General features: G+C 35.8%; 1 protein-coding gene across 1 annotated transcript in view; it reads right to left on the minus strand.

Annotated features, from left to right (window-relative positions):
* LOC138353164 (trigger factor-like) overlaps window positions 1-16,662 on the minus strand; it is a 152,718-nt gene that overhangs the window by 52,892 nt on the left and 83,164 nt on the right. The window lies entirely within an intron of this gene.

Here is a 16,662-nt window from a genome sequence, read left to right on the forward strand (position 1 = left end):
TAGCTCGTATTTTCGCTCATTGCTTATATTTTCTGTTATTCATAAACCCTATCAAACCTTCCTAACCTAACCTATCCTATCTTATTATATATAACAAACAAATACATTCTACAGACCAGTTATTGTTGTTGTTTAGTGACATCGTGAAAAGCGAACTCGGGTATAGGGATAATGTATTGCTAGCCATTAGCATATAGGTGTGAAGGTATTACTTCACCTTACTGGTCAACTATGTATGACGTCACCAGACAACCAATGCGGCCTTTGGCGTCCTACTGGTATGTGTATTTGACGTTATTATTCAAAAATGACTAGACTATCCATCCCCACCTAACCTAATCAGAGGACTAAGAATATACATTTTAGTCATCCACAACTGTAATCATTATTCAGTGATAAGTTCAAAAGTATAACAGAAGCCCAAATGTCGTACTGCAATTTAAGCAGAATCGTACATCTGGCAGCATAGCAGGTGAGCTGAACATAAGAATTAAGGTAACTGCAGAGGTCCTATTGGCCCATACGAGGCAGCTCCTATATATTTCCACCCAATCTCATTCATATCCACCCTATGCTTAAAACAACCAAGGGATCCCACTTAAAGTATTAGTTTACAATAATAGTTTTAATAAATAGCTCTTATTCTAGTTTTATACACAACAGCAATTAAGAAAACCCTATATCTAGATATTCTACTATAATCCACAAGTAGTTACCACACATCTGGCAGTACAGCGGATTAGTGGCTGTGTTCATAGGCTAGTCAACTGTCCTCACATCCATCAAATAGATATCCAAATGTCGCACCTCAATTCATCCATCTAGCAACTCAGCTGGATGTTAGCCACTATATTCATAGGCTAATCATTTCTACACCTCAAAAAATCCTAGTCTCGCTGCGCAAATCAGCTAACTTGTTTCTAAACCAACACTCGCAAATACAATCATGCATACCTACACATACTTCAAAACCTATGCATTCATAGAGAATAGCCTAGTTTTTGCCACCATTTCCCCATTAATCAGATGTAATTTATGCCATACACACAGAAAATACAGCATTTACACACCAAATATGCCATTTATGCACAAAATATATTATTTACTCTCAAAATATACCATCACATAAAAAAATATGAGATTTTCATACAAAATATGTCAGTTGCAAACAAAAATATACCATTTACACAATATTGCATGTACACTCAGAGTATGACATTTACACAAAGTACGGTATTTTGCACAAATATATCAAAATGCTTATGCATTTAGACAATAAAAAATGCACTTTAACTAAAATTACACAATTTCACAAACGTAATTTTCACAAAATACCCACACATTGTCTCATAAACCAAAATACACTTACACCATAAAGATCTATTTTATCAAATTACAGAGCTTACACAAAATACACAATTTTCACACACAAATACAGTTTCACCAGTTACACTTCAACATATTAAAAACACAACTTGCATAAATGCACTATTATCACAAAAATTATTACACAGTTTGTGTAATTATTTTACATCTTTGCACAATTAATACAAGAAAACTTGCTATATAATTACTCAGCTTGCACAATGACAATCAATACCCAAAGGTATAAATAAACAATTCGTCCATATGCAATTACACAACATGCGCAATTAATACACAACTTATACAATATTACACATCTTTCATATTTATTACACACAACTTGCACAAATGCATATCTAGCACAAATACGTGCAATACATAACTACCCCAAATATGAAAATACACAACTAGCATAAATACACGATTTACACAAATACAATTGCGACATTTACACAACTAGCTCAAAAATGTAATCAATACACAACTTACCAAAATATGAACAATACATAACTAGCACATATTCATTAAATCCACAACTATGCAATTTCCGCAAATACACATACAAAAACATATACAATTAATACATACAACTTGCACAAAACAATACACAATTTATAGAAATATAATCAATACATAATTTCAATAATCATACAACATATGCAAAATACATAATCTGCACAATTAATACACAAGTATATTAATTGTGCTATATATGTACAAACACAACCAACTGGGTCAAACAATACACAATTTGCATGATATTTTTCTGGGTATATTTAGGACATTAATTATAATATGCTGAGTTTAACCAACTCCCCAAAAGTCAGAATTTCACATATAAAAATGTTTCTTATAACTTCCAATGAGCTCAATATATAACACATTCTTTTCCATTAAGATATCAACATTATTAGTGCTAAACTATTCATCTAACATATGTCCACTGTTTTTATGTCTTATTAATACCTTCCTTGTTACATTCTCTCCAATCAGGCCACCATATTTATGTATTTATTCAAACCATCTAACAGACTTATTTGTTCTAGCCTTAGTTATGTTAGGGCAGGTGGGGTTAGGTAGAGTCAGTATTTTCTATGCTAATTTTAGACAAATTTGCTATATCTTATCAAAATGCATCCTGTTAAAACTTAAATTCATCTAAAATATACTTATACTACGCAAATTTGACTAAATTCTACCTAGCTAAACTTACTAAATATGAGCATCCCATATCCTCACATACAAGCCTATGTCGCCTCTGTCCATACATTATATGAGTCTGCCATATAGCACGAACCCCAAATAGGAAAATTTACACTATTTCATAAACATACTAGTTCATTACCCTAAGATATTATATATGTCCTTCCCTACACGACCTCACCAAACCTGACCTAGCATATCCAACCCTGGATTTGGTTAAAGTTGGCGAAATGTATGCTATGCCACCTAAATTTCACCAAATTTAAGGCAATTTCCACCAAATATATCCAAATGTTGTGTATCATAGCATCGCCAAAGCCCATTTTTTCCTATTCCATACTACCCTACACAACCTCACCCAACCTGACCTAGCATATCCAAACCTGGATGTGGTTAAAGTCGGCGAAATTCATGCTATGCCACCTAAATTCTATCTAATTTAAGGCAATTCCCACCAAATATAACCAAATGTTCTGTATCACAGCACTGCCAAAGCCCATTTTTACCTACATTTTCTCCTATTCCATCCTACCCTACGCAACCTTACCTAACCTATCCTAGCATATCCAAACCTAGATTTGGTTAAAGTAGGCGAAATTTAAGTTATCCCATATAAATTTGACCTAATTTAAGACAATTCCCACCAAATATACCCAAAAATGTTTTGGAACGTAGCACGGCCAAAGCTCATTTTAGCTGAGTTTTTACCTATTCCAACCTGCCCTAGACAACCCTACCCAGCCTCTCCTGGCATATCCAAAGTCAGATTTGATTATAGTTGGCGAAATTTATGCCTTTCCAACCTAAATTTTACCTAATTTAAGACAATTTCTACCCAATATACCCAAAATGTTTTGTTACATAGCTCAGCAAAAGACCATTTTAGCCGAGTTTTCACATATTCCAACCTACCCTACATAGCCTTACCTATCCCTGACCTAGCAGATTTGATTAAAGTTTGGGAAATTTAAGCTATCGCCATCAAATTGGAGACAATTTCCACCAAATATGCCTAAATGTTGTGTATCATAGCACAGCCAAAACCCATTTTACCCACATTTTCACCCATTCCATCTAAACCTGGACCTAGCCTCTGATACTCAGAGAAGTGATGTTTTTGGATATGAACCTAAATGCCCGTGCCTAACCTGCAAGAGTCTTGGAGCTTTGTTGAATATTTCTTCGAAAACTGAAGTTTTGGATATGAACCTATCCGCACTGTGCCTAACCTGCTAGGATCTTTGTTGAACATTGTAACCATATTCATAGAAAAGTGATGTTTTGGATATGTACCTAACAGCCCCTCTCCTTTAAAACTTGGAACTGTGTTCAATATTGTAGATATAGTGTTGGGTGTGTGTTTTGTTTTTACACATCAAGCCAACCGACCTGGACCTAACCTCCCTTCATCTAACTTCAAATTTATCGTAAATATGGAAGGACGTGTTGTTTGTGCATCAACCCAATCGTCCTCGACCTAACCTCCATTTATCAAACTTCAAATTTATCATAAATATGGGAGGACCGTGTTATTTGTGCATCAACCCATTCTGGGCCTAACCTCCCTTTATCTAACTTCAAATTTATTGTATTTATGGGAAGAAGGTGTGTTGTTTATGCATCAACCCAACCTCCCTGGACCTAACCTCTGATACACGAATCTTGGTTCAACATTGCATCATACTCGTAGCATATTTTTTTTTCACATAATTCAACCATCCTCAACCTAACCTCTATTACCTGGGGGAGGGAGGTTAATGGAAAATATGATAATAATGGGAATTTTCTCTACATCAGTTCAACTTAACCATCCTTAACCTAACCTTAGTTAGAAAGGGATATAACTCACCAAAACTATTTAATTACCATTTACCTTATTTTCCTTATGCTAACCCATAACCAGAGGGTTTAGACCCCCCTTTACCTCGAAATTATACTATATATTTAAGGTAGGAATATATTTTCACACATAAACCTAACATTCCCTAATTTAACCCTGTACTCTAATTTCGAGGTAAAGGGGGGTCTAAACCCTCTGGTTATGGGTTAGCATAAGGAAAATAAGGTAAATGGTAATTAAATAGTTTTGGTGAGTTATATCCCTTTCTAACTAAGGTTAGGTTAAGTTGAACTGATGTAGAGAAAATTCCCATTATTATCATATTTTCCATTAACCTCCCTCCCCCAGGTAATAGAGGTTAGGTTGAGGATGGTTGAATTATGTGAAAAAAAAAAATATGCTACGAGTATGATGCAATGTTGAACCAAGATTCGTGTATCAGAGGTTAGGTCCAGGGAGGTTGGGTTGATGCATAAACAACACCTTCTTCCCATAAATACAATAAATTTGAAGTTAGATAAAGGGAGGTTAGGCCCAGAATGGGTTGATGCACAAATAACACGGTCCTCCCATATTTATGATAAATTTGAAGTTTGATAAATGGAGGTTAGGTCGAGGACGATTGGGTTGATGCACAAACAACACGTCCTTCCATATTTACGATAAATTTGAAGTTAGATGAAGGGAGGTTAGGTCCAGGTCGGTTGGCTTGATGTGTAAAAACAAAACACACACCCAACACTATATCTACAATATTGAACACAGTTCCAAGTTTTAAAGGAGAGGGGCTGTTAGGTACATATCCAAAACATCACTTTTCTATGAATATGGTTACAATGTTCAACAAAGATCCTAGCAGGTTAGGCACAGTGCGGATAGGTTCATATCCAAAACTTCAGTTTTCGAAGAAATATTCAACAAAGCTCCAAGACTCTTGCAGGTTAGGCACGGGCATTTAGGTTCATATCCAAAAACATCACTTCTCTGAGTATCAGAGGCTAGGTCCAGGTTTAGATGGAATGGGTGAAAATGTGGGTAAAATGGGTTTTGGCTGTGCTATGATACACAACATTTAGGCATATTTGGTGGAAATTGTCTCCAATTTGATGGCGATAGCTTAAATTTCCCAAACTTTAATCAAATCTGCTAGGTCAGGGATAGGTAAGGCTATGTAGGGTAGGTTGGAATATGTGAAAACTCGGCTAAAATGGTCTTTTGCTGAGCTATGTAACAAAACATTTTGGGTATATTGGGTAGAAATTGTCTTAAATTAGGTAAAATTTAGGTTGGAAAGGCATAAATTTCGCCAACTATAATCAAATCTGACTTTGGATATGCCAGGAGAGGCTGGGTAGGGTTGTCTAGGGCAGGTTGGAATAGGTAAAAACTCAGCTAAAATGAGCTTTGGCCGTGCTACGTTCCAAAACATTTTTGGGTATATTTGGTGGGAATTGTCTTAAATTAGGTCAAATTTATATGGGATAACTTAAATTTCGCCTACTTTAACCAAATCTAGGTTTGGATATGCTAGGATAGGTTAGGTAAGGTTGCGTAGGGTAGGATGGAATAGGAGAAAATGTAGGTAAAAATGGGCTTTGGCAGTGCTGTGATACAGAACATTTGGTTATATTTGGTGAGAATTGCCTTAAATTAGATAGAATTTAGGTGGCATAGCATGAATTTCGCCGACTTTAACCACATCCAGGTTTGGATATGCTAGGTCAGGTTGGGTGAGGTTGTGTAGGGTAGTATGGAATAGGAGAAAATGGGCTTTGGCGATGCTATGATACACAACATTTGGGTATATTTGGTGGAAATTGCCTTAAATTTGGTGAAATTTAGGTGGCATAGCATATATTTCGCCAACTTTAACCAAATCCAGGGTTGGATATGCTAGGTCAGGTTTGGTGAGGTCGTGTAGGGAAGGACATATATAATATCTTAGGGTAATGAACTAGTATGTTTATGAAATAGTGTAAATTTTCCTATTTGGGGTTCGTGCTATATGGCAGACTCATATAATGTATGGACAGAGGCGACATAGGCTTGTATGTGAGGATATGGGATGCTCATATTTAGTAAGTTTAGCTAGGTAGAATTTAGTCAAATTTGCGTAGTATAAGTATATTTTAGATGAATTTAAGTTTTAACAGGATGCATTTTGATAAGATATAGCAAATTTGTCTAAAATTAGCATAGAAAATACTGACTCTACCTAACCCCACCTGCCCTAACATAACTAAGGCTAGAACAAATAAGTCTGTTAGATGGTTTGAATAAATACATAAATATGGTGGTCTGATTGGAGAGAATGTAACAAGGAAGGTATTAATAAGACATAAAAACAGTGGACATATGTTAGATGAATAGTTTAGCACTAATAATGTTGATATCTTAATGGAAAAGAATGTGTTATATATTGAGCTCATTGGAAGTTATAAGAAACATTTTTATATGTGAAATTCTGACTTTTGGGGAGTTGGTTAAACTCAGCATATTATAATTAATGTCCTAAATATACCCAGAAAAATATCATGCAAATTGTGTATTGTTTGACCCAGTTGGTTGTGTTTGTACATATATAGCACAATTAATATACTTGTGTATTAATTGTGCAGATTATGTATTTTGCATATGTTGTATGATTATTGAAATTATGTATTGATTATATTTCTATAAATTGTGTATTGTTTTGTGCAAGTTGTATGTATTAATTGTATATGTTTTTGTTTGTGTATTTGCGGAAATTGCATAGTTGTGGATTTAATGAATATGTGCTAGTTATGTATTGTTCATATTTTGGTAAGTTGTGTATTGATTACATTTTTGAGCTAGTTGTGTAAATGTCGCAATTGTATTTGTGTAAATCGTGTAATTATGCTAGTTGTGTATTTTCATATTTGGGGTAGTTATGTATTGCACGTATTTGTGCTAGATATGCATTTGTGCAAGTTGTGTGTAATAAATATGAAAGATGTGTAATATTGTATAAGTTGTGTATTAATTGCGCATGTTGTGTAATTGCATATGGACGAATTGTTTATTTATACCTTTGGGTATTGATTGTCATTGTGCAAGCTGAGTAATTATATAGCAAGTTTTCTTGTATTAATTGTGCAAAGATGTAAAATAATTACACAAACTGTGTAATAATTTTTGTGATAATAGTGCATTTATGCAAGTTGTGTTTTTAATATGTTGAAGTGTAACTGGTGAAACTGTATTTGTGTGTGAAAATTGTGTATTTTGTGTAAGCTCTGTAATTTGATAAAATAGATCTTTATGGTGTAAGTGTATTTTGGTTTATGAGACAATGTGTGGGTATTTTGTGAAAATTACGTTTGTGAAATTGTGTAATTTTAGTTAAAGTGCATTTTTTATTGTCTAAATGCATAAGCATTTTGATATATTTGTGCAAAATACCGTACTTTGTGTAAATGTCATACTCTGAGTGTACATGCAATATTGTGTAAATGGTATATTTTTGTTTGCAACTGACATATTTTGTATGAAAATCTCATATTTTTTTATGTGATGGTATATTTTGAGAGTAAATAATATATTTTGTGCATAAATGGCATATTTGGTGTGTAAATGCTGTATTTTCTGTGTGAATGGCATAAATTACATCTGATTAATGGGGAAATGGTGGCAAAAACTAGGCTATTCTCTATGAATGCATAGGTTTTGAAGTATGTGTAGGTATGCATGATTGTATTTGCGAGTGTTGGTTTAGAAACAAGTTAGCTGATTTGCGCAGCGAGACTAGGATTTTTTGAGGTGTAGAAATGGTTTTATAAATGGTCGCAACATGGTTTTATAAATGGCCGTTCATGTTTAACAAATTTGTTATCTTTTTATTCTAGCATTGTTGAGGCAGTTGATAGTGGTAAGGATTGCGATGTTGTATACCTTGACTTTAGCAAAGCTTTTGATACAGTGCCACATGAAAGACTGATTAAAAAAATAGAGTCTCATGGTATTGGGGGTGCTATATTAAGCTGGATTAGGGCATGGCTATACCAAAGGAAACAGAGAGTTAGTATAAATGGAATCAAGTCAGAGTGGGAAAATGTTGTAAGTGGAGTGCCTCAAGGCTCTGTCCTGGGACCTCTGTTGTTTAAAATATATATAAATGATTTAGATTCAGGTTTGAGTAGCAACATTTGCAAATTTGCCGATGATACGAAAATCGGTAGGGAAATTAATTCGGAGGAGGACTCACTATCACTTCAAGTTGATCTAGATAGGGTTTTGAAATGGTCAAAGGATTGGCAGATGCAGTTTAATGCTGATAAATGTAAAGTTCTGAGGTTAGGTAATGATGATAGAGTTACAAGATACGAGCTTGTAACTTGAATCCTTACCACTATCAACTTTGATAAAGCCGCCTTCAAACGCCATAGCAACTTCTAATTCATTTGACGTTTTGGAGGACGAGTGCTGTGGAGAGACTGTGGATCGCGCAAAAGGGAAAGCAACGAAGAGAAAGGAAGCGCAGGCCCCTCAGAAAGTAAAGGAAGTACCTAAGCAAACATTAGTTGTGGGAGATTCCCAGATAAGGTATTTGGATAGAACGTTTTGTGCTAGAGATAGGGGGAACAGGTTAAGGGTTTGCTATCCCGGAGCTGGCATTGGTGATATTATAAACAACATGAATGATATTATGGCTGGTAATGGGAACAATCCCATTATTTGCATTAGCGTGGGAGGAAATGATGTTGGTCGAGTTAGGAGTGAGGAACTGATTCAGAGGTATAAAACAGCCATAGAGTTAGTTAGGAGCAAGGGAGGAATCCCGATCATATGTGGCATTCTTCCAAGAAAGGGAGTGGGAAATGAATGGATATCGAGGGCACTTGGTGTCAATTGCCGGCTGGAAAGATATTGCAAATCAAATGCAATATCTTTCATAGACAACTGGGAACACTTCTATGGAAGAAATGAAATGTATGCTCGTGATGGGGTGCATCTATCGAGAGCTGGGGTTGTTGCTGTTGCGAACTCGTTAGAAGAAGTGGTTAGAGGTGTTTGTTTGGGTTTAAACTGTTAGTAGATAGAGGTATGGGAATTGATTTGGAGGAAGGAGGTAATAAAAGTATGTGTTTGTGGGAGAAAGGAATTGGCAAAACGATCAGGGAAAGAGAAGGTCCGCAAAATAACAATTCACTTAGGGTATATTACACTAACAGTAGAAGTCTAAGAAATAAAATTAACGAATTAAATGCTCTTGTCTGCACAGAAAAAATAGATATTATTGCACTTACCGAAACGTGGATGAATGTAGAAAATAGAGAACTATTAGCTGAATATCAAATATATGGATTTAAACTATTTCACACAGATAGATATATTAGACGAGGAGGTGGAGTAGCCATATATGTTAGGGACAATTTGAAATGTAGTCTCAAAGAGGGAATCAAAACAGAGCCACACACAGAAACTATTTGGATTGAATTAAACGAAAAAGCTAATAATATTATAATAGGAGTAATATATAGGCCACCAAATTTAGACAGAATGGAAGCAAAGCATCTATGGGATGAAATATCTAGAGCATCTAGATCTAACAGTATTTATGTCATGGGTGACTTTAATTTTAGCGGAATAAACTGGTTGAACAAAACAGGGAATAGTGAAGCAGAAGATTTTCTAGAATTAATTGACGATTGCTTTCTTACGCAACACATTAAGGAACCAACACGGGAAAATAATATTTTAGATTTAGTGTTAACAAACAGGGAAACGCAAATTAATGACATCGAAATAGGGAGTGAGCTAGGGAGCAGTGATCACAAAGAAATCAGATTTAGCATAGAATGGAATAGACCAGTAGGAGAAAATTCTGTTAAAGTGCCAGATTTTCGAAAAGCTGATTTTAATAGCCTAAGAATTTTTTTGGGTCAAATTGATTGGAAAGTCTTGGGTATGGGGTGTGGGCCGGTCTTGGAGCGAGACATGAACCCAGCGATAGGTGACTTAAATGGGGATTTCGATGTGGATTCAATATATAACTTATTTAAGAATATTCTAAACAAAACACAGGAACGTAGTATACCATACAAATTGAATAGATCGAATACTAATGACCCAAAGTGGATAACAAAGAATTTGAAGAACCTTATAGGTAAAAAGAGAGCTTGGTACAAAAGGATTAAAAATGGGGAGGTCACTTTAGAACAGGAATTCGTACAACTGGTTAGAAATGTTAAAAAAGAGATAAGGAAAGCAAAAAGAAACTATGAAGTTCGCATAGCAGGGCAAGCAAAGACAAATCCTAAAGGGTTTTTTCAGTTATATCGTACTAAGACTAGGGAAAGGATAGGTCCATTAAAAACTGAGACAGGTCAAATAACAGATAGTGATGAAGAGATGAGTAGTATTTTTAATAAATATTTTGTATCTGTATTTACTAAAGAGGAACTTAACAATATGCCTTCAGCCGAACAAGTCTATGTGGGTGGGGACGAGGACAGGTTGACGAGTTTAGCAGTTACCAGGGAGGATGTTCTTAAACAAATAGTAAAACTCAAACCAAACAAATCCCCAGGGCCGGATGAAGTGTTTGCCAGGGTGCTTAAAGAATGCAAAGAGGAGCTTTGTGACCCACTGTCAACCATATTTAATAAATCAATAGAGTCAGGCAGAGTGCCAGAGTTTTGGAAAGTTGCTAATGTGATACCAGTTTTTAAGAAAGGAGATAGATCACTTGCGTCTAACTATCGACCAATTAGCCTAACGTCTATTGTGGGAAAGTTACTCGAATCTATAATAGCAAATAAAATTCGTCTTCATCTTGAAAAACATAAATTAATAATTGAGTCGCAACATGGTTTTATAAATGGCCGTTCATGTTTAACAAATTTGTTATCTTTTTATTCTAGCATTGTTGAGGCAGTTGATAGTGGTAAGGATTGCGATGTTGTATACCTTGACTTTAGCAAAGCTTTTGATACAGTGCCACATGAAAGACTGATTAAAAAAATAGAGTCTCATGGTATTGGGGGTGCTATATTAAGCTGGATTAGGGCATGGCTATACCAAAGGAAACAGAGAGTTAGTATAAATGGAATCATAAGAACATAAGAACATAAGAACAAAGGTAACTGCAGAAGGCCTATTGGCCCATACGAGGCAGCTCCTATTCTATAACCACCCAATCCCACTCATATACTTGTCCAACCCGTGCTTGAAACAATCGAGGGACCCCACCTCCACAATGTTACGCGGCAATTGGTTCCACAAATCAACAACCCTGTTACTGAACCAGTATTTACCCAAGTCTTTCCTAAATCTAAACTTATCCAATTTATATCCATTGTTTCGTGTTCTGTCCTGTGTTGATACTTTTAATACCCTATTAATATCCCCCCGGTTATGTCCATTCATCCACTTGTAAACCTCTATCATGTCACCCCTAACTCTTCGCCTTTCCAGTGAATGCAACTTAAGCTTTGTTAATCTTTCTTCATACGAAAGATTTCTAATTTGGGGAATTAACTTAGTCATCCTACGCTGGACACGTTCAAGTGAATTTATATCCATTCTATAATATGGCGACCAAAACTGAACTGCATAATCTAAATGGGGCCTAACTAGAGCAAGATATAGCTTGAGAACCACACCAGGTGTCTTGTTACTAACGCTGCGATTAATAAATCCAAGTGTCCGATTTGCCTTATTACGAACATTTATAAGAACATAAGAACATAAGAACATAAGAACAAAGGTAACTGCAGAAGGCCTATTGGCCCATACGAGGCAGCTCCTATTCTATAACCACCCAATCCCACTCATATACTTGTCCAACCCGTGCTTGAAACAATCGAGGGACCCCACCTCCACAATGTTACGCGGCAATTGGTTCCACAAATCAACAACCCTGTTACTGAACCAGTATTTACCCAAGTCTTTCCTAAATCTAAACTTATCCAATTTATATCCATTGTTTCGTGTTCTGTCCTGTGTTGATACTTTTAATACCCTATTAATATCCCCCCGGTTATGTCCATTCATCCACTTGTAAACCTCTATCATGTCACCCCTAACTCTTCGCCTTTCCAGTGAATGCAACTTAAGCTTTGTTAATCTTTCTTCATATGAAAGATTTCTAATTTGGGGAATTAACTTAGTCATCCTACGCTGGACACGTTCAAGTGAATTTATATCCATTCTATAATATGGCGACCAAAACTGAACTGCATAATCTAAATGGGGCCTAACTAGAGCAAGATATAGCTTGAGAACCACACCAGGTGTCTTGTTACTAACGCTGCGATTAATAAATCCAAGTGTCCGATTTGCCTTATTACGAACATTTATGCATTGATCCTTTTGTTTTAAATTCTTACTAATCATAACTCCCAGATCCCTTTCGCAATCCGACTTCGCAATCACAACACCATCTAGCTCGTATCTTGTAACTCTATCATCATTACCTAACCTCAGAACTTTACATTTATCAGCATTAAACTGCATCTGCCAATCCTTTGACCATTTCAAAACCCTATCTAGATCAACTTGAAGTGATAGTGAGTCCTCCTCCGAATTAATTTCCCTACCGATTTTCGTATCATCGGCAAATTTGCAAATGTTGCTACTCAAACCTGAATCTAAATCATTTATATATATTATAAACAACAGAGGTCCCAGGACAGAGCCTTGAGGCACTCCACTTACAACATTTTCCCACTCTGACTTGATTCCATTTATACTAACTCTCTGTTTCCTTTGGTATAGCCATGCCCTAATCCAGCTTAATATAGCACCCCCAATACCATGAGACTCTATTTTTTTAATCAGTCTTTCATGTGGCACTGTATCAAAAGCTTTGCTAAAGTCAAGGTATACAACATCGCAATCCTTACCACTATCAACTGCCTCAACAATGCTAGAATAAAAAGATAACAAATTTGTTAAACATGAACGGCCATTTATAAAACCATGTTGCGACTCAATTATTAATTTATGTTTTTCAAGATGAAGACGAATTTTATTTGCTATTATAGATTCGAGTAACTTTCCCACAATAGACGTTAGGCTAATTGGTCGATAGTTAGACGCAAGTGATCTATCTCCTTTCTTAAAAACTGGTATCACATTAGCAACTTTCCAAAACTCTGGCACTCTGCCTGACTCTATTGATTTATTAAATATGGTTGACAGTGGGTCACAAAGCTCCTCTTTGCATTCTTTAAGCACCCTAGCAAACACTTCATCCGGCCCTGGGGATTTGTTTGGTTTGAGTTTTACTATTTGTTTAAGAACATCCTCCCTGGTAACTGCTAAACTCGTCAACCTGTCCTCGTCCCCACCCACATAGACTTGTTCGGCTGAAGGCATATTGTTAAGTTCCTCTTTAGTAAATACAGATACAAAATGTTTATTAAAAATACTACTCATCTCTTCATCACTATCTGTTATTTGACCTGTCTCAGTTTTTAATGGACCTATCCTTTCCCTAGTCTTAGTACGATATAACTGAAAAAACCCTTTAGGATTTGTCTTTGCTTGCCCTGCTATGCGAACTTCATAGTTTCTTTTTGCTTTCCTTATCTCTTTTTTAACATTTCTAACCAGTTGTACGAATTCCTGTTCTAAAGTGACCTCCCCATTTTTAATCCTTTTGTACCAAGCTCTCTTTTTACCTATAAGGTTCTTCAAATTCTTTGTTATCCACTTTGGGTCATTAGTATACGATCTATTCAATTTGTATGGTATACTACGTTCCTGTGCTTTGTTTAGAATATTCTTAAATAAGTTATATATTGAATCCACATCGAAATCCCCATTTAAGTCACCTATCGCTGGGTTCATGTCTCGCTCCAAGACCGGCCCACACCCCATACCCAAGACTTTCCAATCAATTTGACCCAAAAAATTTCTTAGGCTATTAAAATCAGCTTTTCGAAAATCTGGCACTTTAACAGAATTTTCTCCTACTGGTCTATTCCATTCTATGCTAAATCTGATTTCTTTGTGATCACTGCTCCCTAGCTCACTCCCTATTTCGATGTCATTAATTTGCGTTTCCCTGTTAGTTAACACTAAATCTAAAATATTATTTTCCCGTGTTGGTTCCTTAATGTGTTGCGTAAGAAAGCAATCGTCAATTAATTCTAGAAAATCTTCTGCTTCAATATTCCCTGTTTTGTTCAACCAGTTTATTCCGCTAAAATTAAAGTCACCCATGACATAAATACTGTTAGATCTAGATGCTCTAGATATTTCATCCCATAGATGCTTTGCTTCCATTCTGTCTAAATTTGGTGGCCTATATATTACTCCTATTATAATATTATTAGCTTTTTCGTTTAATTCAATCCAAATAGTTTCTGTGTGTGGCTCTGTTTTGATTCCCTCTTTGAGACTACATTTCAAATTGTCCCTAACATATATGGCTACTCCACCTCCTCGTCTAATATATCTATCTGTGTGAAATAGTTTAAATCCATATATTTGATATTCAGCTAATAGTTCTCTATTTTCTACATTCATCCACGTTTCGGTAAGTGCAATAATATCTATTTTTTCTGTGCAGACAAGAGCATTTAATTCGTTAATTTTATTTCTTAGACTTCTACTGTTAGTGTAATATACCCTAAGTGAATTGTAATTTTGTTAATCTTTCTTCATACGAAAGATTTCTAATTTGGGGAATTAACTTAGTCATCCTACGCTGGACACGTTCAAGTGAATTTATATCCATTCTATAATATGGCGACCAAAACTGAACTGCATAATCTAAATGGGGCCTAACTAGAGCAAGATATAGCTTGAGAACCACACCAGGTGTCTTGTTACTAACGCTGCGATTAATAAATCCAAGTGTCCGATTTGCCTTATTACGAACATTTATAAGAACATAAGAACATAAGAACATAAGAACAAAGGTAACTGCAGAAGGCCTATTGGCCCATACGAGGCAGCTCCTATTCTATAACCACCCAATCCCACTCATATACTTGTCCAACCCGTGCTTGAAACAATCGAGGGACCCCACCTCCACAATGTTACGCGGCAATTGGTTCCACAAATCAACAACCCTGTTACTGAACCAGTATTTACCCAAGTCTTTCCTAAATCTAAACTTATCCAATTTATATCCATTGTTTCGTGTTCTGTCCTGTGTTGATACTTTTAATACCCTATTAATATCCCCCCGGTTATGTCCATTCATCCACTTGTAAACCTCTATCATGTCACCCCTAACTCTTCGCCTTTCCAGTGAATGCAACTTAAGCTTTGTTAATCTTTCTTCATATGAAAGATTTCTAATTTGGGGAATTAACTTAGTCATCCTACGCTGGACACGTTCAAGTGAATTTATATCCATTCTATAATATGGCGACCAAAACTGAACTGCATAATCTAAATGGGGCCTAACTAGAGCAAGATATAGCTTGAGAACCACACCAGGTGTCTTGTTACTAACGCTGCGATTAATAAATCCAAGTGTCCGATTTGCCTTATTACGAACATTTATGCATTGATCCTTTTGTTTTAAATTCTTACTAATCATAACTCCCAGATCCCTTTCGCAATCCGACTTCGCAATCACAACACCATCTAGCTCGTATCTTGTAACTCTATCATCATTACCTAACCTCAGAACTTTACATTTATCAGCATTAAACTGCATCTGCCAATCCTTTGACCATTTCAAAACCCTATCTAGATCAACTTGAAGTGATAGTGAGTCCTCCTCCGAATTAATTTCCCTACCGATTTTCGTATCATCGGCAAATTTGCAAATGTTGCTACTCAAACCTGAATCTAAATCATTTATATATATTATAAACAACAGAGGTCCCAGGACAGAGCCTTGAGGCACTCCACTTACAACATTTTCCCACTCTGACTTGATTCCATTTATACTAACTCTCTGTTTCCTTTGGTATAGCCATGCCCTAATCCAGCTTAATATAGCACCCCCAATACCATGAGACTCTATTTTTTTAATCAGTCTTTCATGTGGCACTGTATCAAAAGCTTTGCTAAAGTCAAGGTATACAACATCGCAATCCTTACCACTATCAACTGCCTCAACAATGCTAGAATAAAAAGATAACAAATTTGTTAAACATGAACGGCCATTTATAAAACCATGTTGCGACTCAATTATTAATTTATGTTTTTCAAGATGGAGACGAATTTTATTTGCTATTATAGATTCGAGTAACTTTCCCACAATAGACGTTAGGCTAATTGGTCGATAGTTAGACGCAAGTGATCTATCTCCTTTCTTAAAAACT

This window comes from Procambarus clarkii, chromosome 56 (assembly GCF_040958095.1).
Source record: "Procambarus clarkii isolate CNS0578487 chromosome 56, FALCON_Pclarkii_2.0, whole genome shotgun sequence".
Taxonomy (NCBI): domain Eukaryota; kingdom Metazoa; phylum Arthropoda; class Malacostraca; order Decapoda; family Cambaridae; genus Procambarus; species Procambarus clarkii.